Here is a 25,258-nt window from a genome sequence, read left to right on the forward strand (position 1 = left end):
ACGAAAAAATGATGATTTATTGGTCAGGTTGAGAGGGAGGAGGGCTGGAATTGGGCTAAGGCTTATTTTTTAAACACATTAAACGTAAAAAAATGAAAAAAATGTTCAGGCTGTATTGATCTCAAAAGATATTAGGCCTGGATCCCGCGTACCAAAAAAAGTTGATTAATAGCAAGCTGAAAATATGTGAATAGTTTAACGGTGTCTAGTCGGACAAACTTTGATGTAGGTATGGAAACAGGGGAAGTTTTAATTGTGAAACGTAATTTTAATTGTGGAACGTGTCATCCTGACAAATTTATGATTGTGAAAACTAGCAGGTTGTTTTTAAGTTTATTCAATAGCAAATTATATAAAATATCCCTAAAAACTCAGTTATTTCAAATTATACCTACACAACCTATAAAAGACCTTGAGCTAATCTATTTTGAAGTCACATGGAGAAAATCCCTAAAACCCACCGAACAAACCAGTTTTGCGGATTTTTGAAGACCTTACGGAAAAATCTGAAAAAAGTCAGAAATATAGTTTTTGATAAAATACACAAAACACAAAAAAAAGACATACATCCATCACCAAACAAAATATACGTACCTATTAAAAAACAAGAAAAAAAAAAGGTTATAATATGTACACTCAACCTTCGGGTCCATAAAAATAGATGTTCTGTAAAAGCCTCAATTGTGCGTGTGAATTTTTTGTAATTTATAACGTAATAATTATTAACTATTCTAAATGGGAAATAAGCCAAAATTTAACTAAAAAATGACCATTTAGAATAGTTAATTACAAAAATGCTAAAAAGAAATAGCTTCAGAATAACATTCATAATTGAATTGCAAATCAATTTAAAAAAAAATATAATCGAAAAATTGATATTTTTGGCTGTGGGGGAGGGGAAATAGGGGAAGTGGGCTAAAATTGCGGTGAGTCCTAATTTTTTAAAATCATATAGAACGTAAAAAAAATTAAAAAAAAATATTCAGGCTGTATCGACCACAAAAAATATAATTAGACCCGCAAAAATCCTTACAAATCTTTAAAAAAAACTTGGTTTTTGGGGGTTTAAAAGTGTTTCGCCCAATTTTTGAATATCCTAATATATTCAGTTATTTTAAATTATACATAATCTATTAACAAGACCTTGAGTTGATCTATGTTGCAGTCTATAAAATGGAGAAAATCCCCAAAAACCCCCTAAAAAAAAAACGGTTTTCTTGATTTTTCAAGATGGCACACCTGACGGAAAAATCTGAAAAAAATCAGTGATATAGCTTTTGATAAAATACACAAAATGTAAAAAAATTGGACCTGCAGCCCCCTTTAAAAAAAAGTTATAGGTTTTAAAATAGTTAAAAAAATTTTGAGGTTATGTACACTCGACCTATGGATCCATAAAAAATGGACATGTTTTGTAAAAGCCTCAGCTATGCGAGTAAATTTTTTGAAATTTTTAAATCAATTGCAACCCAACTAAAAAAATTAAATCTAAAAATCTACCTTTTTGGATGTGGGGGAGGGGTAAGGGGGGTGGCGAGCTAAAAATCCGCGTTATCTCATTTTTTAGTTGCATAGAACGTACAAAAATTAATAAAATTGAATTCTGGGAGTGAGGGCATTTTGCCTATCTTAACGGGGGGTAGGTACCGTTTGGTATATATGTTATTTTTTAATGTATAAGATCGAGGTCTTGAACCGGAAGAATCGGTTTACTAGAATTTGTGTTTTTACTGTTTTTTTATGTAATATGTTATTTTTTTTTCAATTCTTTCACCCTGTATATATAAATTTTTCAAAAAGTTAATAACGCCCTTGAAAAGAGTGTAAATACACTAAGCACCAAAATTAACGCACCACCTTAAAAATGGGACATTTTTGATGTCTCGTATTTCCTAAACCTGTTGTCCGATTTGAGTGACTTTTTTAGTATAATATAGAATTATGCTTCAAAAATATCCACCTAATAATACTATTGCTAAAGAGGTAAGTGTCATTGTATACCGGGTGTAAGAATGATAGTGTGTTTTTTCCTCAAAGTTTGGAACACCCTGTGGAATATTCTAGCGCATGTAAAATATTAAAATTAAAACTTAATTGTAGCCTTAGGATTTCTTAGCATTCTGCTTTTTGATTCATTCGCTTATGTGTGATAATAAAAAAGTTAGGTATTTTAACAACTAGCAATGTTATTCATCAATACAGGGCATTTTTAAATAATTGCGACAAACTTTAAGAGGTAATTCTGCATAAAAAAATAATGACCATTTACTTTATAAACATATGTCCGCAAATGCTTTGTTTCCGCGATACGGGATGTTGAATTTTTTCTTACAAACTGACGATTTATCTATTGCACTAAAACCGGTTGAGATATGCAAATGAAATTTGGTAGTTTTTAAGAGACAGTTATTGCGCATTTTTGGCATACAATTAAGAATTTTACATTCACCATTGGCGTGCCTACGAAATGTATCTAAAATGTTTATACCCGTATACACGCCAATGATGAATATTAAATTCTCAGTTGTATGTCAAAAAATGCGCAATAACTACCTCTTAAAACCTACCAAATTTCATATGCGTATCTTAACCAGTTTTAGAGTTTTAGAGCAATAAACAAATCGTCAGTTTGTAAGAAAAAATTCAACATCCCGTAACTCGGAAACAAACCATTTGCGGACATATGTTTCTAAAGCAAACGGTCATTATTTTTTTCATGCAGAATTACCCCTTAAAGCTTGTCGCACTTATTTAGAAACACCCTGTATTGATGAATAACATTGCTAGTTGTTAAAGTACCTAAATTTTTTATTATCTAACATAAGCGAATGAGTCAAAAAACAAAATGTTAAGAAAGCTTAACGCTACAGTTGAGTTTTAATTTCAATATTTTATATACGCTAGAATTTTCTACAGGGTGTTCCAAACTTTGAGAAAAAACACACTATCATTGTTACACCCGGTATACAATGACAATTAACTCTTTAGCAATAATATTATCACATCGATATTTTTGAAAAACAATGCTATAATATACTAAAAAAATCACTCAAATCAGACAACAGGTTTAGGAAATACGAGACATAAAAAATGTCCCATTTTTAAGGTGATGCGTTAATTTTGGTGCTTAGTGTATATTTTTAGGAAATATTTTGAACTTTTCAGTTGTGTTAATTACCATTTAATAAATGCATAACGTATGTTCACATATACCTATGGGCGGCAGATTCATTTTGAATGCCCGTCATTTTTGTAAAAGACTAAATCTGAGATGGCCTCATATCTAAATTTGAGTCTTTGTATGTGTAGTAGTCAGTGGGTTCAGTGGGTTTAAAGGATTACCAATGTTGAAGTGCTACTACGTTTAAATAAGGTGTTAGAAATTATGAAGGGTATAAAAACTAGAAAACTGGAATATTTGGGTCACATTACCAGAGGAGAAAAATACGAGTTGCTGAGAATTATTATGCAAGGAAGGATCCAAGGAAGAAGAAGCATAGGAAGAAGACGCATCTCCTGGCTGAGGAACCTTAGAGAATGGTTTAACTGTAGTTCATTACAACTATTCAGAGCAGCAGCAAAAAAAGTGACCATAGCCATTATGATATCCAACCTCCGATAGAAGAGGGAACTTTAAGAAGAATACTTCTTATATTAAAAAGGGTTCAAGGCAGGTTTTGTTTATATTCGATTCAGAGTTGGACTACCATCTCCATATAGCAACTATTTCAGCATCCTTATGCATCATCAGTGAAGTTTATGCAGTCACAACTCTGAAGGGAATACAAACATTCTGCCTCTTTTAAGGCAAACCATCGCGATGCAATGATGAACCCACCTTTTGAGACGCAATACAGCGACATCTCTCGTATTACGAGGAAAACAACGAAAAGCCCCAGATACAAAGTTTACTACTTTTTAAACAATTAGAATAATTGAAATAAAAATATAATAAACAATATTTTAAATCTAAGACTTTTCGTTAATAAACTGCTTTCTGGCTGCATCCCATATCTCCGGATTTTACAATATATAATCACGTAGAGACGACGAAAATAGGAGAAAGCAAATAGAGGACACTTAGGCCACGCATTTACCTTCTCTTCGTCTAGGAAAAGGACCGAAAGACAGTTTCTAAATACTCAAAAACTGAGTAAAATGAAAAAGATTAAAAAGGGTTCAAGGCAGGTTTTGTTTATATTCGATTCAGAGTTGGACTACCATCTCCATATAGCAACTATTTCAGCATCCTTATGCATCATCAGTGAAGTTTATGCAGTCACAACTCTGAAGGGAACAAACATTCTGCCTCTTTTAAGGCAAACCATCGCGATGCAATGAACCCACCTTTTGAGACGCAATACAGCGACATCTCTCGTATTACGAGGAAAACAACGAAAAGCCCCAGATACAAAGTTTACTACTTTTTAAACAATTAGAATAATTGAAATAAAAATATAATAAACAATATTTTAAATCTAAGACTTTTCGTTAATAAACTGCTTTCTGGCTGCATCCCATATCTCCGGATTTTACAATATATAATCAAGTAGAGACGACGAAAATAGGAGAAAGCAAATAGAGGACACTTAGGCCGCGCATTTACCTTCTCTTCGTCTAGGAAAAGGACCGAAAGACAGTTTCTAAATACTCAAAAACTGAGTAAAATGAAAAAGATTAAAAAGAGTTCAAGGCAGGTTTTGTTTATATTCGATTCAGAGTTGGATTACCATCTCCATATAGCAACTATTTCAGCATCCTTATGCATCATCAGTGAAGTTTATGCAGTCACAACTCTGAAGGGAATATAAACATTCTGCCTCTTTTAAGGCAAACCATCGCGATGCAATGAATCCACCTTTTGAGACGCAATACAGCGACATCTCTCGTATTACGAGGAAAACAACGAAAAGCCCCAGATACAAAGTTTACTACTTTTTAAACAATTAGGATAATTGAAATAAAAATATAATAAACAATATTTTAAATCTAAGACTTTTCGTTAATCTTCTTTCGTTAGACTTCTTATATTATTATTTGCACTAATCATCAAAATATTTTCTGAAAAATATTTTTACGCTCTTTTCAACGCCGGTATCACCTTTTTAAAAAATTAATACATACAGGGTGAAAGAATTGAAAAAGAAACAACATATTTTTACATAAAAAAAAACAGGAAAATTGCAAATTCTGGTAAACCGATTCTTCTGGTTTAAGACCTCGATATTATTCATCAAAAAAAGAACTTATATACCAAATTTGGTTGAAATCTGACATCTCGTTCAAAATTTATCGTGCTATTAGTCACGTATGTATAATCGCCATTTTGAATGCCCGCCATGTAAAATGAACAAAAACTGAGATAGCCTCGTATCTAAATTTGAACCCCTATATATTATGTGGTCCAAATTATATGCTTCTGCCATTAAATGCACAATAATTCTTATAATATTTGAAAAATTAATACATACAGGGTGAAATAATGAAAAAAAAAAAACATATTTTTACATAAAAACCAGGAAAAACACAACTTTTGGTAAACCGATTCTTCCGGTTCAAGGCCTCGATCTTATACATCAAAAAAGAACCTATATACCAAATTTGGTTGAAATCTGAAGTCTCGTTCAAAAGTTATCGTGCTATTAGTCACATATGTATAGGCGCCATTTTGAATCCCCGTTATTTTTGTAAAAGGCAAAATCTGAGATGGCCTCCTATTTAATTTTGAACCTTTATATGTGTAGTATACGTGGTCCAAATTATATTCTTCTATTATTAAATGCACAATTCTAATAATATTTGCACCAATCTCCCGCACTATCTGCGCAACAAATAATTAGAGTCCCTATTCGGAAAGGCATGAATGAATGAAGACGCATCATTTAAACTTTTTTAGGCCGAAGCCTCTTGAAGATGAGGTATATCCGTTTTTTTGCGGGAGCGTAGGAGAGGGACTTAGATGGTGGTTAGATTTAGCATAGAAGCTAATAAATGATTATAAGGTGAAGAGTCTTAGCTCAATCCAACCAAGAAGCGATGGGAACCATGGATGTTATCAGAATATTTTGAAAACGGCTCTTAGATCAGCGTTTGAGGGATGTGCAGCTTACCTTATCTGAGATATCTGAAGGGGACTTCTTCTAAAATGTTATAATACTCATCAGGAAGTTCGTTTGTTTCTGGGACGCTTGGTGAGTATGTAAATGCGATTATAATTATTAAATAATTATATTTGCATGTTATTCTTAGAGCCGGTATTTTCTGTCCCGGTTAGTCAACCGAGGTTTAATGGGGACAGAAAATACCGGTCCTAAGTATTTAAGAATATGCAAAAGTCGTTCATTTGATTAAATTTTCATTATTTCGTGAATTCAGCACTTAAAAAATTTTATGACTCGTAGTTGACAACATACTTCAACTTCCTTTCTTCTGGAATTACCACGTTAAACCATTTTGTCGATTTCTAAAAATATATACTCTACATTTTGTACTCTATTCCCTAAATAAACATCCCCTTTAATCAGAAACTCCTTCATTTCAAGGTAATGAACACATTTCATAACACTTTATAACCAATCAATCGATTCTTTCATAGATGAAGTTTTTATCAAATTGATTGCTCAAAGGTGTTCATTTAATTTTGTATCTACTTTGGAGTTGATTTATTATCAAAGTCTAATTTAATGGTGTTATGTTAAATTTAATATTCTTGAATTCATCTTGACTCTGACTTTAATCGATAAATATGAGTTTGATTGGAAATTTGCTTTTCCGGGACGGGCGCTCTTCCAACTCCTTTTGAGGATGATTTATTGAGAAAGGCGGCTTGTTATATAAAATTACTTTGATAATAGAGCCATATTTGACATCTTTTAAAAGGCTCCTATACAGGATGTCTTATTCAATACAAAAATATTTCTTTTATTAGAGATTGTACCTGAGATTTATAGATTACCTGACTCTTCCGTGGAACTATTTTTTCAGAACCTGCTTAATTTGTTAGATGACCTGCCCCATAAAAGCAGAAAAAATTTATGCGGGGACTTCAACATTAATTATGCTGCTGCTTGTGCTACACAAATATCTCTGGTCAACATATTTGAATCATATGGTCTATCAATGCACATTGATTCTCCTACAAGGATTACAAAAACTTTAGATACCATAATTGATTATATTGTCTCAGATTTCTCACCTCGTGATGTCTGCGCTGCAACTGTTAATGCGGGACTATCTGATCCTGAAGCGGTTTATACGAAGTTTATCTTCAGCAAGTTTTCCTCGAAAACTCGACGTTTAGTCAGGATTTTTTCCGCTCGGAACTTTCGTAAATTCCAAAATTTATGCTTAACCTCTGAGTGGCACTTTCCTTCTATGGATGTCGATTATAATTTCAGTGATTTTTTAAATAAGCTTGTCTGTATCTTCAATAAAGCATTTCCTTTAATCACAATTAAGCCAAAACATCGCAAACCCTGGACTACCAAAGGTGTCCGCATATCAGCCAAAAATATGCGTTCACTTCTGTACATCAAGAAATTTACTACCAACGTCTCTGTTACTGAATATATTACCAAGTACAGGGCAATCTACTTAAAACATATAAAATCAGCTAAAAAATTGTACTATTAAAATCGCCTCAGAAGCTCTAAAAGTGTTGCAAAAGAAACTTGGTCCATAATAAACGATCTTCGAATTAAAATTCACACAGCTCAAACATTTTCCCTTCCTGACCCAGAAAATCTAAATGAATACTTTGTTAATGTGAGTAAAAATATTACATCTACTATTGTGGCACAACAAGATCCCATTTACCATCTCCCTAATTCAAGAAAGGTTTCGAATTCATTCTTTATAAGACCGGTTGATAAATATGAACTGATCCAAACAATCAATAGTATCACAAGCAAATCTTCCGGTAGTACCGATGGACTACCCTTAACAATTTTCTCAAATCTCCCAAACAATGTGTTGGGAGTCCTTATCTCTCTAATTAATGATTCTTTTGAGAAAGGTAAATTTCAAGAGTGCCTACAGACGGCCATCGTTATTCCTCTTCATAAGGGTGGTGAAAAATCTAATGCCTGCAATTATAGACCTATTGCATTACTACCGGTTCTCTCCAAAATTATTGAGAGACTCATAAAAGCCCGACTTATGTCCTTTCTCGTTGATAACAAGATTTTATCACAAAATCAGTTTGGCTTTTTAAAGAGTAAATGTACCACCGATGCCATGTTTTCTGTACTACATGAGGTTTATCAAGCATTAAACAATAATCTGCACACTGCGACTGTTTTTTGTGATTATGCCAAAGCTTTTGATTGTGTAAATCACATTTTGATAAAAAAACTAGATTTCTGTGGAATTCGAGGTATTTCTTTGAACTGGTTTCAATCTTACTTGAACAATAGGAAACAACTGATTAGAGCAAATGATACAGACTCTAGTCTCAAAAATGTTGTATGTCGTGTACCACAAGGTTCATTATTGGGTCCCCTACTTTTCCTTATCTTTATTAATGGCATCACTAGTTTAAAAATCGATGGAAAAGTTTTTCTTTTTGCTGACGACACCAGTATCACTTGGAGCAACTCAAATATCGCAACTCTTCATGCTACTATAACTTCTGATCTACTCACAATAAAATCCTGGTCCGATTCCAATTTACTCTCTTTTAACGTAGATAAAACAGTAGTATTATCCTATAAAGGAGGAACTCTTCAATCCTTACCTCTTCATAACAGCCAGATCAGTATCGTTGATTCTGTAAAGTTTCTTGGTATTTTTTTAGATAGCAACCTTAAATGGTCCCTTCATATCGATGTGCTAAGCAAGAAACTATCCTCAGCTTGCTTTGAGATAAGATCTGTTTCGAAGGAAATGAATTTAGCCTCTTCCAAAATAACATAGTTTTCTTTGTTCGAGTCCCATCTTCGATATGGTCTTCCTTTTTGGGGTTCTGATACAGCAGCCCAATCCGATGTTATTTTTAAATTACAAAAAAGAGCAATAAGATATCTGTTTGGCCTCAGAAGAACAGCAAATTGCAGAAGCTACTTCAAAGATCACAGGATTCTTACACCAGCTTCTTTATATATTTTAGAAACTGTTTGCTTAATTCGTAAACATCTACATGTCTTTCCAGCAAGACCTAGACATGACTATTCCACCAGAAATTCTACCTTTGACATCTATTTACCGATCCCGTCGGATGGTAACTAAAGGCGAGATATGCAGTCTGTCATGGTCAAATTTCTCACCATTATTACCATCCTTGGATTATAAGCTTTCATTTGACACCTCATTTGTTATTCTACCTGGTATAGTGACAAAGGAATTATATTCGCGCTCGGATAAACAGACAGCATGTAAAATATTTCTCACCCTTAGTACCATCTTTGGATTATAAGCTTTCATTTGACACATTTGTCATTCTACCAGGTATAGTGACGAAGGAATTATATTCGCGGTCGGACGGACAGACGGACAGACAGCCTATGTCAAATTTCTCACCTTTAGTATCATCCTTGGATTATAAGCTTTCATTTGACACCTCATTTGTCATTTTACCTGGTATAATGACGGAGGAGTTGAGTTTACAAACTGAAAGACAAACGGACAGACGGACGTAGATAATTTAAAGTTTTCACATTTTTTTAAAATTGAGTTCAATTTAAACGTTCTTATAAAATTATTTTATTAGTCTTGTAGGTACATTTAACATTGATTGAAATTATGAAAGAAATAAAGAAAAAAGTATGGCAACACTGTAACGCACAAACATAAGTTTCAGCTGTAGGTTACATAGGGTGCACTAAGGTACAAGCTGTCCAACAATTGTTTAAGCAGGATGGGACAACCTGTCACACTGCCAGGGAGTTCCTTCGGACACTGCGCGATAATGTTGGGAGTTGCCACACACCAGAACTAATGCTACTAGATGAGTACATATGGGGAATGCTGAAGGAGTCGGATAGATCCACCGTCTGCCGTTTCGGAATTGTGGACTAGAATTAAAGGATTTTTGCCATGTGCCAGAGGCAGTGGCGGATCTAGAAATTTGCCTTGGGAGGGGAAATCTGCCTCAGGGGGAACTTCCAATGAAAAACCAACCAAAAGACATAAAAAAATAAACTCAGATTAGGTACATAAAAAACATAAATAATAGCTTATAGGCATTAAGTTCCCCCAATTTTCCTGACTAGTCTGTTTATTGGATTGAATTTGTTTTTTGTTGTTTCGGTTTCATGTCAGCTTAGGAGAGGAAAGTATGCTAAATGTGCAGTCACACGAGCGCTTTGGGGACCTATTGGGGTGTGAAGAGTAGGTTCGAAAACCAAAAAAAGTTAAGTATACTTCGTCTAATTTACTGACCGTTGTACGTCATCCGCGTCATAGCCTCTGACGTCACATGATACCAACACGAAATATTTAGGAGGTAGGTGTGTTCTTTTTTAGAATCATTTCGCCTAGTACACTGTAATTACAGCCACTAGACATATTTTATTATATACGCGTAGAAGTAATATTTGAAGATTTCTATTAATGTTAACCTAAAGAAATACACAAATGTTTCATTTCATTTGTATTAATGGATTATAAAGCGTTTTTATGAAGCACAATTGCTCGGAACACACTGTAACTCTAATCGAACGAAGTTGACATTTTAGAATGAATTGGTAACATTTATTTGACAGTTGTGGTGATGATACTTCATATTTGTTTGTATTCTTGACTATAAGTATTTGTTTTATTATATTTACTGTTTTTATTATTTACTTTAACGTAAGATTATAACTTAATTATTGTTCTCTATTTCTTAAGTTTTTATTTATTTACATTGAATATTAATTTGTTTTTTTGAATAATCCACGTTTTACAATAATTATGTAATCTATTTGATTTAAAATGGATTCAAGATTTTTTTATACCTTGGCAACTATGTCAACTTAGATCTCTGGCGTAGATAATGACATGCAACGGTAAGTAAATTAGACGGACTGTAAAGTTGTCCGTTTAAGTGGGGACTTTCCATTTTCAATTGAATTTTTGGGTGAAGTCGAGTTCGCTTCGTTCAGGTATATTTTAGAAGGGTACGAATTGGCTCCCGCATGAATGCGGGTAGGCTCTCATATAATCGCGGAAACATTAGACATTGTTGCCAAATCGTGTAATATTTATACTGCTTAGGAAATTTACATAGTGATATAGACTTTTTATAGGAAAATTATACTTTTAGACAAATACTTTTAGAGTTTGTTTTAGTTCAACATTGGCATATGTGGCAATTTTAACACAAATTATCGGTGTCGGCCGGTATGCGCTCGACCGTTTTGCGCTCTTACCTGAAATCGGCCGGTTTGCGCTCTACACTCTAATACCCGAAAGTTAAGTTAGGACCGAAGGGTTAGGTCTTCCTCCTTTCCCATAGATATTTCTAGGAAGGTACTTGTTTCTAACAAAAAGAGAAAATTTGGACTCTACCTTTTTTAGTTCAGGTAAAATTCTTACCATTGGGAGCGAACTCGACCCCGTCCGAATTTTTCATTTCCATCAATCGTTTTTTCCGATTATAGCGCCATTTATCCATAATTCGAAAAAATGTTTCACATAACAGTTATTTATTTTTACGTAAGAAATCCGAATCTTCAGTAAAAAATGGAGGCTCCTATTTAAAATTTTAAAGTAACCCCCCACCCCACCTCCGTGGGGGGTTGTGTTTGGTGCCAGTCGATGGATTTTAAAAAAATATTGAATAAGTGTATTTTTCAGTTTTTCGATCTGATGCTCATTTCGCGAAATACTGCGGATTTCGTATTTAAAATTTTAAATATACCTCCCATCCCTCTCCGCGAGGAGTCGTGTTTGGTTTCATTCGATAGATTTTTGACAAATATTGAGCAAGTATTTTTTAGTTTTTAGATCTATTCTTCATTTCGCGAAATATTCGCTTTTTTCTTGTGAAACTTTGTGACTCACCCATTTCCTTACACCCCTCCCAAATCGTCAGATTTTTGAAATATACACCGTTTTGCATGTACTTAATTTACCTTATCTGAATCTGACTATTTCGAGTTTTTCTAACGATAAAGATAGATTTTTTTTGGCCCCCCTTAACGAACTCCCCTGTGTTTAGAGGCAATTATGGTTGATGTACATCTACAGTGTACCAGGTTTCTCCCCATCTGATAATCTGACGCGCTCGAGTTACTGCAAAAATCCCCGCTTGGGCTCCCCTACCATAATATATTTTTAGGTTTAAACAATCCTTTTTCTTTAATTTTGGACATTGTTAGGGGAGAAAGTTCCTCATTAACCCTCCTCGTAGATCCGCCACTGGCCAGAGGGCATCTTTAACATCTGCTTTATCGGGAACGTGCGTCTTCGTGAATAATGTTTGCAAGTCCATATCAAGTATACTAGATATATAAATAATCATAAACATTTCAATATTCATTTCAGTACTGTTTATTTTGCCGCATACTGTATTATACTAGTTCTTATCTTATTATGGTCTTAAGGCTTAAGATTAGTTGGTGTAACCAGACACAAATATCTTCCTGTTATATTCTTACCCTTATTTAGAATTTTTCTGATTCCACACCTTCTATTGTTCATACCGTTTTAAACATATATTATACAGTTAAGGGCATGGGTGCAAAATGTTGCCTGTCAAAATGTTCAATGTGTTTTAAATGTATTTGTTTTTTCAAATCCTGAGAAAACTAATAAATATTTTTGGAAAATTTAAACGCAGAATGAAAGATTACATTATTACTGAGGGCCGAAAGTCCCTGAAAACAACTTTTATAATGTTTATTTTAATAAGTTACAGGGGTGAAAATGAAAGAGAAAATTTAGCGTGGTTTATAGTTGCAAATATTTCATTCAAAAGAAACTTTTCGTTTATTTTAAGGGACTTTCAGCCCTCGGTAATAAAGTAATCTTTCATTCTGCGTTTAAATTTTTCAAAAATACTCATTAGTTTTCTCAGGATTCGAAAAAAATAAATACGTTTAAAACAAATTGAAAATTTTGACAGGCGTCAAAATTTTGCATTTTGCACCGTTCCCCTTACATTTTACTTGCACATGATCCACGCACTTCCGTTTTCCAATTTAAAATAGATTTATCGGTTAAGACAATATTCTATATTACTTCTTTAGTATAACTCAAACATCCTGTATATAGCGTAACATTTTCCCGTTAACGAAATTTTACCTAAAGGCCTTTCCACCCTTTAGCAATGTCGACCCAGTTTAGAGCAGAAAGTAGCAGTCTATTTATAGCCGTTGGAAATTTTATTTCTGCAACAGATTCGACGACGGCGGTCAAAATGTCACATAATTGACATTGGGATGCTTTATACGGTCGGATTTTATCTTAAACATTTATATATGATTCGGAATATGGGTATCTATACGACACTTCATTTATATTTCTACAGTTATACATACAGATAATTATATTTATACGGTATGATTCAAAAGTATACTTACAATAAATTAATTATTTCCGATATTATTGTCCCATTGTATCCATTATATTGTCCGGTGCCACGCTTTCCATCTACCTTTCCTTGGATAATTATATACAATATTTCATATTTCGGATTTCTCATCACGTGAAATCCGAACAATGGGATCAATCACAAGAAATAAAATGTAGGCTAGAGAAGGCTAGGAGTGCATTCAATAATATGGCCAAATTCTTTAAAAGCCACAGCCTTAATCTGGAGATAAAAGTAAGGCTCCTACAATGTTATATCTTCTCAAAATTACACTACGGAGTTGAATCCTGTACACTCACTGAAGCGATGGAGAAAAAACTTGAAGCCTTTGAGATCAGGGCCCGGATTACGTACACTCGATACGCATCGTATCCGCCATGTTTTACCGTAGCGCCTTATGGGAAAACATGGCGGATACGATTCGTATCGAGTGTACGTAATCCGGGCCGTGGTTATACAAGCGAATCCTAAGCATATCATCGACGGACAAGATGACCAACGAGACCGTATTACGAAAAATGTAGAAAGAAAGAGAGGTGATGAATACCAAAAAAAGGAGAAAGTTAGAATATCTCAGACACATAATAAGAAACGGCATAAAATACAGATTACTGAAGATAATCCTTCAAGGTAAAGTATTCGGAAAGCGAGGAATTGGGAGAAGAAGAATATCATGGTTAAAGAACATGAGGAAATAGTTCTTCATAACAACAACTAATCTATTTAAAGCATCAGTTATTTAAAGCATCAGTTAAAATAAGCATCAGTTTTAATAAAATAATTATAGCCAGAATAATCGCCAATATTCGAAACGATTAGGCACTAAAAGAAGAAGGAATAGCCGCATCATTTGGTTTTCCAGAGCGCTCAGCAAAAATCACAAAAGTAGCATCACTTAATCACTTTATGGGGATCGGTACAAAGTTTCGGCTGCAATGCTATTTAAATGGGATTAATTTTTTCCGAATCCTGAGAAAACTAATAAGTATTTTTGAAAAATGTAAACGCAGAATGAAAGATTACGTTCTTACCGAGGACCGAAAGTCCCTGAAAATGTATATAGTGTTTATGTTAATAAGTTACAGGGGTGAAAAGCTAAGAGAAAATGTAGTGTGATTATTAATTTCAAATATCTCATTCAAAAGAAAATTTCTATTTATTCTAAATAACTTTCGACCTTCGATAAAGATTTAGTCTTTCATTCTGCGTTTAAATTTTTTAAAAATATTTATTAGTTTTTTCAGGATTCGAAAAAAAAATTGGAGAACATGTCCGTAGTTATATTTTTCAAATCGAACATTCGCTATCTTTGTCATACAACGCACTGAGTCGAATAGAATATGGTGACAAAACAGTGATAATTTTGAATATTTGACATGGCATCGGGAATATTTTGAGTTATTGATTAAATAATATTATAGTGTATTTGATAAATAATAAATGATTTAAGACATAAATTTAATAAGAAGTTATTTATTTTTTATTATTTATGGAAGATCCAAGCAGAGAATACACCAGGATATATTCTGTGATCCAAGTATTTCGTTGTTAAAGATGTTCAAAATTGTAAGCGTTCCATAGTAACAATATATAATTAAAAAGTCACTTTATCACTTTTCCTCTTTTCTCGATTGAGTATTAGTTTTTGTTGTACAGTATATAAATTGTTACAATCACTAAATACATAGTTAATGAAAAAATTATGATGATAATTATCTGAATTAATAATTTAAGCAATTGTAGGTATCAGTAACAGTTATCCAAGAAGATTCAAAAGCCATTTCTTTAAAGTTAATGATGACATTGTAAAGTAATGTTTACATATCCATACCAGTGAGAATTTTACTGCACGTATTTTGCCGTGTAAAGACAGAAAAAGTAGGGATAGCCGAAAAATATTTGCGCCTACACTCTTAAGTAGTATCACTTCAAGCACTGGAACTCGGCAAATAATAATCCAAGTGACATTATATTTTGAAAGTATACTTTTAAAGGTTGACACTACCTAATAGTCCAGAAAGCCACTGCGCATCCGCTAGGAAAAATATTCTGATTCGGATTTTTTGCACAATCTTACTCAAAAAGGACTCCTTTTAACAAATTTGCATGCTGCCAGTACCAAAAGGTAGTCAAAATATTTTTAAACGTTTTTTTTATTTTCCTAATATTATTTTTTTTCATGGAAAAAGGTTTTTTGGGTTTTTTGGATCATTCCAAACAAAAAAGGTCTTTAGTGACTTCTCTAAAAATGATAGTTTTTGACATATAAGCGATTAAAAATTGAAAATTTGCGAAATCGGCCATTTTTAACCCTCAAAAACTATGTGAAAAACTGAAAATTTTAATGTTGCCAAGGTAGGTAGATATTCTTTAAACATAGATTGATGAAATCCTGAACAGTATTTTGCAATACAATATTCAAAACTCCTTTGTTTTTTAATTGCCAATCAAGCGTGCGCGACACTATTTTCCACCGACAGTATGGTGCAAATGAAAGGAATAAATTCGTTATTTCGTAAATTGGCGACTTTAGGAAAAATCCCGAAACAGGTAGAAGGGCACTCTGTATAAATAATTATGTAAATGTTTATATTACTGAATAGAGAATTGAAGAAACTTTCAAATGAGCTAGCACACGACCCCTTTTCTCATTTTAAAAAATCATCGATTACGTCATCACGTCCAGTTGGATGACGTCACTAGTATACCATAGATACCACAATATCATAACTTTAAAATAAAAATCGACCTGTTTCGGGATTTTTCCTTAAAGTCACGGGTTTACGAGATAACGAATTTATTCCTTTAATTTGCACCATACTATTGGTGGAAAATAGTGTCGCGCACGCTTGATTAGCAATTAAAAAACAAAGGAGTTTTGAATATTGTATTGCAAAAAACTTTTCGGTATTTCATCAATCGATGTTTAAAGAATATCTACCTATCTTGGCAACGTTCAAATTTTCAGTTTTTCACATAGTTTTTGAGGGTTAAAAATGGCCAATTACGCAATTTTTCAATTTTTAATCGCTTATATGTCAAAAACTATCATTTTTAGAGAAAAGTCACTAAGACCTTTTCTGTTTGAAACGATCCAAAAAACCTAAAAAAACTTTTTTCCATGCAAAAAAAATAATTTTAGGAAAAAAACAAAAAAAAACGTTTAAAAAATTTTTGACCATTTTTTGTTCCTCTCAACATGCAAATTTGTTAAAAGGAGTCCTTTTTGAGTAAGATTGTGCAAAAAATCCTAATCAGAATATTTTTCCTGGCGGATGCGCAGTGGCTTTCTGGACTATAAATGCCATGTGATGTGGATAATTCATTTAAGTCCATCTCATGGTTAGCCCCAGGACTTATTTAGCACCGTAATTTCTTTTAACTTTGGTCGGAATAAAATAAATCCACGTGTAAAACCGAAACAGAAAACAAAGTCAAACTTCATATATTTCGCACTTTATTTAATTTTCCGTAATAATTTATAAAGCCAAAATCTTTTCAAATTTTTCAATTAAACCTCATTTGTTCAAACAGTTTTGTTTGTTCTTTTAAATGCCTTGCACAAAACTACTAAAAGCATCAAATTTTCAAACCTCTTTCCAAATTAAAAGTTTCTAAAAGTTCTTTGACGAAATAAGAGCAGAGTAGAGAAATGCAGCACTACGAGTAGGAGAGCTAAAAATAGTTTTGAACAAGCTTTGAGTTACTTTACTGGAAAAGTAGTTTAGAAAATACGCAGTTTGAAAATTTTAGAGGAGCTTGGGCAAATAAACAAACATACACGTTAATTTACCCAAGCTCACACATTACTTCGAATACTTTGTAAGTGTTAATATTTTTTATTTTTTGCACTAAAACGACGTATCATATTATGAAAAGAGGAAAATATATTTCTTGTCACAAATTGAACGAGGAATTCAAAAATGATTTTTAATTTGAAATATTTCAGTGACATACTATTTTTATCTTTAAAAATGCGCGCCAATGGTGAATATAAAATTACTTGTATGTCAAAAAACGCATGATAGCTACATACTGAAACCCCCTAAATTTTATTTGCATATCTTAAGCGGTTATAGAGCAATAAACAAATTGTTAGTTTATAAGAACAATTTTCAACACTCCGTACCTAGAAAACGAAGCATTTGCGGACATAAATATGTTTAACAAGCAAACTGTCTTAAAGTTTGTCAAACTTATTTAGAAACACCATATTATATGGGTTTATTTATTATGGTAGGGGAGCCCAAGCGGGGATTTTTCCAGTTACTCGAGCACGCCAGATTATCACATGGGGAGAAACCTTGTACCCTGTAAATGTACCTCTACCATATTGGCTCTTAATACAGGGGAGTTCGTAAAAATCTATCTTTAGAAAATCTCGAAATCGTCAGATTAAGATAAGGTAAGTTAATTACATGCAAAAGAGTGTACCTTTTAAAAATCTGACGATTTGAGCGGGGCGTAAGGAAATGGGTGAGTCACAAAGTTTCACAAAAAAAAAGCGAATATTTCGAGAAATAAACGTCAGAACGAAAAACTAAAAAATTCATATTTAATATTTTTCAAAAATCTATCGAATGGTGCTAAACACGATACCACATGGAGAGGGGTGAAGGGTTACTTTAAAATCTTAAATAGAAGCCCCCCATTTTTATTGCAGATTTGGATTCTCTACGTAAAAATAAGCAACTTCATTTTTTCGAATTAAGGATAGTTGGCGCTCTAATCGGAAAAAAAACGATTGTTGGAAATGGAAAATTAAATTAAAGTGCCCACTAAAATGGAAAACATAACTTAAATTTTTTTAGTTTAAGGACCTACTCTTCACAACCCAATAGGTCCCCATAACGCTCGAGTAACTGCAAATTTAGCATCCTTTCCTACCCTAATATTATACACAAAAATGATTATTATGATCAATCTCAAACTATTTTATTGTGGCATGTCTAAGTAATTGAAGATATGGAAGGGATATACTAGAATAACTTTCACAGTCTAATTAAGGGCGTAAGCCCAAAATGTCGCAACCAATGTGTTTTAAATGAATTCATTTTTTTTCCAATCCTGAGAAAACTAATGAGTATTGTTGAAAAATTTAAACGCAGAATGAAAGACTGAATATTACTGAGGTCCGAAAAAAAAAAGAAAATTTAGTGTGATTTTTAATTTCAAATATCTCATTCAAATAAACTTTTTGGTTATTTTAAGGACTTAGAGAACCTAGAGAACCCACTGTCTTACTCGCTGAAGTCAAAGATGCAATTAAATCACTAAAGAGAAATAAATCCCCAGGCATTGATTCAATACCATGTGAAATACTACTGTTACTAGGTAACAAAGGATTACATATCATCCATTCTATCTGTGTCGCTGTTTGGAATTCAGGAAAATGGCCATCTGATTGGTGTACCTCAATTTATATCCCACTACACAAAAAAGGAACTACTACCAGATGTGAAAATTACCGAACACTGTCACTAATAACACATGATAGTAAAATCTTGTTGCACATCATCAAAAACAGATTAAAAACCTATCTACATTACCAAATACCTCAGGAGCAAGCGGGGTTTGTAAAGGGTAAAGGTACAAGGGAACAAATCCTGAACCTAAGACAACTCATTGAAAAGTCTAGAGAATTTCAAGTACCTATGATTATATGCTTCGTTGACTACCAAAAGGCATTTGATTGTGTAAGCTGGATAAATCTTTGGTCAATTTTAGTAGAAATGGGCGCACCAATGCACCTGGTGACACTTATTAAAAATATGTACCAGTCTAATATAGCGACAGTACGACTAGATCAGAAGTTCTCAAACCAATTCAAGACCGAGAGAGGTGTTAGACAAGGATGCGTGTTGTCACCTGACTTATTTAACATTTATGGTGAACATGTCATGAGGATGGTTTTAGAAGGATGGGCAGGTGGAGTAACAGGAGCTGGTAGGAAAATCTCCAATTTAAGGTTTGCTGATTACACTACAATTATAGCAGCAAATGAGCAAGAAATGTTTGATCTTCTGCGAAGAGTTGAGTACGAAAGCAATAAAGTTGGTCTGAACATCAATAAAGCTAAGACAAAAATAATAGTGGTCGACAGATTTGACACTATTCAACTGACAAACATATTACAGGAATACCAGATACGAAACACCTTTGTCTATCTCGGGTCTAGTATAACTAATGATGGTAACTGTGAAGCAGAAGTTCGGACACGTATTGGTATGGCAAAAAATGCGATGAGTCGCCTAACTAAAGTTTGGAGAGACAGATCTATCTCTCAAAATATCAAGATGAGACTGATGAATGCCCTTGTATTCTCAATATTTCTACACGGAGCAGAGACTTGGACTCTTCGCGCATGCGAGCGCCAAAAAATTGATGCCTTTGAGATGTGGTGCTGGAGAAGAATGCTGCGCATACCTTGGATAGCTCATAGGATAAACGTTTCCATTCTAAACCAACTCAATATTAAAAAAAGGCTGTCCACAATATGTCTGCAACGAATTCTGCAATTCTTTGGTCACGTGGTTCGCAGAAGTGACGACAGTTTGGAGAGATTAATTGTTTCTGGAAACGTTCCGGGGAGAAAATCAAGAGGACGATCACCAACGAGAGGGTCTGACCAAATAAAGCATTCAGCTGGAAACTCATTCTGCGAAGCTCTTAGAGCAGCTGAAGATAGAGACCAATGGAGAAACATTGTTAGGAATATTGGAAGAAATCACGATCCTCAGTAATGGGGAAACGACAGGAGAGAGAGAAGGACTTTCGCGAGGACTCGGTAGAAGGAGAGTATCATGGCTGCAGAATTTGAGAACATGGTTTAAGCAAGCTCGAACTGTTTCGAGCCGCAGCGAGCAAGGTTATGATTGCTAATATGATTTCCAACATCCGAAACGGTTAGGAACCAGAAGATCAGAAGGAATTTCAGCCCTCGGTAATAATATAATCTTTCATTCTGCGTTTAAATTTTTCAAAAATACTTATTAGTTTTCTCCACCTTTACTCAAAAATAGAACACACAGTATTTCTTCGAATGAAAACAGCATAAACGCCACCAATAGCCCATCTCAATGTGCCTCAACGTCGACATGAGTATCAGGTACCAAACCAGCACAACACACAGAAGCTACCGACTAATCTCTTCAGAATAATGATAATACAGGCTGGACGTTAATTCCAAATAAGAATCGCCAATCTGAAGATAGTCCTCCGAATAGAAGTAAAAAGCAAACTACTATTGAGGATTATTGGTTACGGAAACCTACACCAACGACCAATAGATATAGCCCCTTAGCTACTGATGATGATGATGTACAAGAAGAAAATGAAAATGAATCCAAAAAACCTCCACCAATATTTATTCAAAATGTCGAATACATACAAACGTTACGTGAACTGCTTGACGAAAAAATACCCAATCAATATACCCTTAAATGCCTTAGGGATAACCAAATTAAACTTCAAGTTGATTCACCTGACAACTATTCAGATATTGTTAGAAGTTTAACAGAAAAAAAACACAATTTCACACATATTAGATAAAACAGGACCGTGGATTTCGGGTAGTTATCCGCAATATTCACCCCACAACAAAAGTTAATGATATTAAAACGGCACTCGAAGAACTAGGCCATTCAGTGAAAAATATTTCCAATATAAAACGAAAAGAGGATAAAAAGGAACTACCATTTTTTCACGTAGAATTGGTTGCAAATGCAAATAATAAAGACATTCATAAAGTCAATAAACTGCTTAACACAATTATTGAAGTTGAACCACCACATCCCAAAAGAGAAATTCCTCAATGCCACAGGTGTCAACATTTTGGACACACTCATAAATATTGCAACAGAATACCTCGATGCGTAAAATGTGCAGCCAACCACTTGTTATCCGAATGTCCAAAACAAAAACGAATTACAGATGTCAAGTGCACAAATTGTCAAGAGAATTATCCTGCCAATTATAGAGGCTGTTTAGTTTATAAAGAGCTCCAAAGAAAACAATTTCCAAACCTGAGGGAGAAAACACAACCTAATCATCCAACTTCGTCTAGTTTCTCAAATACTCGTCGCCCATCTGTTACATATGCAAACGCTGTGGAAGGACGAAATCAAACCACCACCGCATTTATTTGTCCCAAACACGAGCACTACACAAGAAAAACTGAACACAACAGAAACAAGTAACAGTTTAGAACTAATGGTCCAAAAACTTATGGAGAGAATGGATAAAATGTTCGACCTTCTCATAACTATGCTCGCAAAACTTAATGTATAACACTAAAATTAAAATTGGATACTGGAATGCAAACGGTCTCACAAACCATAGTGAGGAGGTTAAGGCATTTATAAAATTAAACAATCTTGAAATCATGATGGTCTCTGAAGCTCATATGACAAACAGGAGCTATTTTAGTATGCCAGACTTCTGCATCTATATCACACCACATCCAATGGGAAAAGGTCATGGTGGAACTGCGTTAATCATTAGAAGTAATATAAAACACCACGAAATAAATAAAGTATGTGAAATAAACATTCAAGCAACCTCGATATCCGTAGAACTTAGCAAGGGACATATAACGATGTCAGTTGCGTATTGTCCCCCAGGTAAAATAATTAAAGAGGAACATTTCTCTAGTTATTTCAATGGGCTTGGTCATCATTTCATTGTAGCCGGTGATTTTAATGCAAAACATACAAGTTGGGGTTCAAGATTGATAACAACACGCGGAAGAGAACTTATTAAAAGCTTAAACGACAATAATTTGACTCCAATTTCTACTGGACAACCAACCTACTGGCCTACGGATAGAAATAAAATTCCTGATCTCATCGACTTTGCTATCGTAAAAGGAATTAGTAGTGACTTTTTAAATATTAAACCATCCTTTGACCTTTCCTCGGACCATTCTCCCATATTTATTGATGTGATGGAACATGTATGCAATACAAATAAACACCCCTCCCTTTCAAATCATAAAACAAATTGGGGTCTATTCAGACTTAACATCCAAAATTCAATAAATTTAAATCTTCCTCTTAAAACAAATGAAAATATTGAGGAAGCAGTCCATCACCTTACAACAATCATACAACAGGCAGCTTGGAGCGCAATTTCAGATCTAAATCAGAGGAATAACTCTGCAACATATCCACACCATATTAAAATCCTAATCAACCAAAAGAGAAAACTAAGAAAACAGTGGCAAACTTCCAGATCTCCTGGGGAAAAAACTCAACTTAATAGGGCTACTCGCATTCTTAAAAGAGAACTACACAAATACAAAAATCAAGGCATAAATGAATTTCTGGAAGATCTCACTGCGACGGATGACACAAATTACTCTATTTGGAAACTCTCAAAAAAACTGAAACATCAGATCAAGCATGATGGACCCATTAGAAAGGAAGATGGTGATTGGGCCAAGGCAGATGACGACAAAGCCCAAGCTTTCGCTAATCATCTCAGGCAAGTTTTTCAACCTCATCCCAGAATTATCCGTACGGAAGAAGAAGAATTAATTCACAAGAGCTTAGAGGTACCCTACCAGATGTCACCTCCGATTGAAAATATCAAAATAAATGAAATTAAAGGTTTAGTTAAAAATCTTAATATCAAAAAAGCTCCAGGGTATGATTTAATATCGGGAAAAATCTGCAAAAACTTACCTGAAGAAGGACTTCGGTTGGTTATGTACATATTCAACGCTATAATAAAGTTAGGCTATTTTCAGTTTCAATGGAAAATGGCACAAATTATTCTAATACCGAAACCAAATAAAGATCCGCACGAACTACCATCTTATCGTCCAATCAGTTTGCTTCCCATTATATCTAAGATATTTGAAAGGTTACTCCTTCAAAGAATGAATCCTATAATCGAGAGACAAAAGTTGATACCGGAGTACCAGTTTGGATTCAGGCAACATGGAACAATTGAGCAGGTACATAGGGTTGCCAAGGTAGCAAGAGATGCAATTGAAAAGAAAGAATACTGCACTGCAGCCTTTTTTAATGTCTCACAAGCATTTGATAAGGTACGGCATGATGGGCTGCTATCTAAAATAAAAACTCATTTTCCCCATCCTATCTATACACTTCTGAGATCCTATCTTACCAATCGATACTTCCAGGTTAGACATAATGAAGCAGTATCAAACATAACTCCAATTCTATCAGGAGTACCCCAGGGCAGTATATTGGGACCAACTTTATACTTACTCTACACGGCAGATATTCCCACAACAGCAAACAGCACAATTGCTACATACGCAGATGATACTGTTATAATGGCCTCTAGCTCGGTTCCAGTTACAGCGTGCCAAAATTTACAACATCATTTAAATGGTTTAGAGAAATGGTTACAACTGTGGCGAGTTAAAGTAAATGGCAGCAAATCTGCACATATAACATTCACTTTATGCAGGGAAAGTGTACCATCTGTGCATATAAACAATACCATCATACCCACAAGAAATGATGTTAAATACTTAGGAATACATTTTGACAGCCGACTAAATTGGGGAAATCACATCTGGAAAAAACGACTACAACTAGGAATAATATACAGGAAAATGTATTGGTTCATGAATAAAAACTCCAAATTAAGTCTATACTATAAATTATTATTGTATAAGTCTATCCTAAAGCCAGTTTGGACTTACGGTATTCAGATATGGGGTACAGCATCTAGTTCCCATTTACTGAAACTTCAGCGTTTTCAATCAAAAGTCTTGAGACATATTACCAACGCACCGTGGTATGTGCCTAATTATGTTATACATCGAGACCTTCAGATCCAAAACATTAAAGACACCGTTGTCTCACTCAGTGGAACCTACAAAAATAGACTACTGAAGCATCCAAATACGCTTGCGCAAGACCTACTTAAGCGACCGAGGGGAGGAAGACTAAAACGCCGTGACCCATTAGACCTTTCTGTACCTGTAATTACTGAAACGTAGACTATATAATTTAATGTGTGATTTAGATTGTTATTTAGACCTCAGATATTTTTATCAGAAATGTATCGCAAAGGATTTTCATCACTGGATGGATTTCCACTATGTTAATGTGATAAACCTATTGCTTATTGTTTTTTTTTAATTGTAAAAACAGATTGCAGTAAATAAAGGATGTTTAAAAAAAGTTTTCTCAGGATTCGAAAAAAATGAATGCATTTAAAACACATTGGCGCGAAATTTTGGGCCTACGCCCTTAATGCAAATATATGAATTAAATAACTTACCTACTACAATTTGCAAAACATAATCAGTCAAATAGCTACAATGAAAGAAGAAATAATTTTCTAAGAAATAATAAAGATTGACGCTGATGCAAAAAGAAAAAGAAGACTCCCCCGAATAAAATGACTGGAGTCAGTAAAAGAAGACCTTACATTATTGTTGTGGGTACAATATTGGAAAACCTAGCACAAAGTCATTGTCTTCTAACTTCAGACTGTTCAGACACTTTCTAAAGTAACTAAAAACCTACTTCCAAATTTCTATTAACCACAAATCTTAATGGAAGGAAAATCAATAATCCAAGACCAAAAGAGAAAGCGTCTTAACCCTTTACTTCTCAAAAAATCAAGATTCTGCCATTCCCTTTTTAAATGTCACCCTTCAGCCTAATTCTTAGTTGATTAAATGCTTAAAAGTTTGTTTGGAACAAGTACAAAATGTGGAGAATCTGGAAGTTTAATGAAATAGTACACCAAAACCGATAA

This window comes from Diabrotica virgifera, chromosome 9, assembly GCF_917563875.1.
Source record: "Diabrotica virgifera virgifera chromosome 9, PGI_DIABVI_V3a".
Classification (NCBI taxonomy): domain Eukaryota; kingdom Metazoa; phylum Arthropoda; class Insecta; order Coleoptera; family Chrysomelidae; genus Diabrotica; species Diabrotica virgifera.